The sequence below is a fragment of the Tupaia chinensis genome, unplaced genomic scaffold (assembly GCF_000334495.1).
Source record: "Tupaia chinensis unplaced genomic scaffold, TupChi_1.0 Scaffold000117_2, whole genome shotgun sequence".
In the NCBI taxonomy this organism is placed as follows: domain Eukaryota; kingdom Metazoa; phylum Chordata; class Mammalia; order Scandentia; family Tupaiidae; genus Tupaia; species Tupaia belangeri.
Window position 1 is genome coordinate 5,590,885 of NW_006159583.1, and position 2,083 is coordinate 5,592,967.

Below are 2,083 nucleotides of genomic sequence, written 5' to 3' on the forward strand. Positions count from 1 at the left end.
GGGCTTGTGCACTTGCCAGATAGACAGAGAGAGACATAGAGACAGAAAGCAAGAAATCATTGCCCAGGAGGGATGGTCACGCCGCAATCCCTTCTCCTCCATTCTCCTCTCGGGATCTTGGGCACACACGCACACACACCCAGCGTGAGTTCTAAGCCACCGGGTCCGGGATGCAAACCGCGGTCGACTACGTGGGAATCCAGCGACATAGCAATTACACTAACTGCTGTTTCCCACATGTTATTTTTGTTTCTTAAGTTGCACGCAGAGATGATTATATTACTTACGAATTTTTCTGTATCTTTTCCCCCCTTTTTACATGTCTTCCTTTTCTGAAGCATAGGAGTTGATGAACGAGCTAATGGAGCCATCCTGACTGAAAGTCCTAATAACATTTTTATCTTGTCTGTGAAGTAAAGGTGAGAGAGGAAAAACAATTTTTTTTTTTATCTAATTGGATGTATTTCCTAATCTTTACTTTTTTAGTTGAACTAGGTTTTCAACCTTAAAACGTACGTGGTGCAGAGCTTAGAGCAGCTGGATCTCACATGGCTGATTCTCCAATTCGAGTCCAGGACCCAGTGGCTTAAAAATTACTCCAGGTGTGTGCGTGCATGTGCAAAACCCTGAGAGAAGAATGTAGGAAAAGGGATTGTAGCATGGCCCTCTCCCGTGGGGGAAGACGGACTTCTATTTTCCCCTCTCTCTGTGTCACTCTCTGAGTCTCTCCAGCAAGTGCACTTGCCTTATGCCAGAAATCTAAAAAAAAGTTAAAATGTGGAAGCTTTGTTGTCTAGTTTCTGTCTGAATGAAGAGGGTTTTCTTTCTAACATTTTTAATTTCGAACTTCTATATGAGATGGGATGCAATGATCTGGAGACCAATATCTCAGAGGTGGCAGGGGGAGCAGGACAAATTTATGCATGGACTACACTTCACTTGAATAGCATAAGCAGGCAGATGCTTGTGGTAGGCAGGTAAATGTTCCCAACGATATCCACATCCTAGTCCCTGTAACCTGTGGGTACGTCACCTAACATGGCGAAAGGGTCTTTGCAGATGGAATTAAATGAAGGATCTGCAGATGAGAGAGTATCCTGAAGTGTTCAGATAGGCCCAGTATAGTCACAAGGGTCATTAAAAATGTAAGGGGGAGCAGGAGGGTCAGAATCAGAGTTAGAGAGAGATTTGGAGCTGCCTGGCTGCTGGTTTTATGGGAGGAGAAAGGGATGATGAGCTTAGGGCTATCAAGAAGCTGGAAAAGGCAGGAAACAGACTGGACTGCTGTCACCTTGATTTTAATCCAGTGGGATCTATTTTGAATTTTAAACTTCTAGAACGTTAGCCATGTAAGACTACTAGATAATAAGTTCCTGTTGCATTAAGCCACTAAATGCATGGTATGGTCTTTTCTTGGCATCTGTAGGAAGTGGATTCTAGGAAGCCTTGCAGATAGCAAAATCCAGGCATGCTTGAGTGTCTTGTAAAATAATGTAGCATGTGCATATAACCTATGTACATCTTCCCCTATACTTTAATCCATCCCTAGATTACTTATAGTACCAAATACAATGTAAATGCTAAATAAATCACTGTTATACTCTATCATTTAGGGAAGAATGACATGAACAAAGAGTTTGTACAAGATGCAAACATTTCCAGTCTGTGATCGGTTGAGTCCACAGATGTGGAGCCCACAGATACAGAGGTCTGACTGTAATTTATCGCAGCAACAATAGAAATCCAGGATAATGCCATAACCCAAGGCAAGTGCCCCACATACTGCTGCAAGCGTCTCCTCTGGGCCTGGTGCTTACCTGGTCATTGAGCCCATGTATCCTAGCCAAGCAGCAAAACTCAGAGATTACACTTTTCTAATGAAGGACAGAGGTACTTCGTGGCCTTCAGTCTTCAAAAAATCTGCTGTGTTTCTATTCCTTTAACCTACTTGTCTAAAGCCTGGATTTATGCTTGATTGATTCCTTGCTTGCCAGAAAAACTTCTCCAGGGAGAGCTCAGTCTTTGGTTTCATATTCCGTATTAGTTTTTTTCTTTAACATTTCAAAATATGATGACAAAGTCA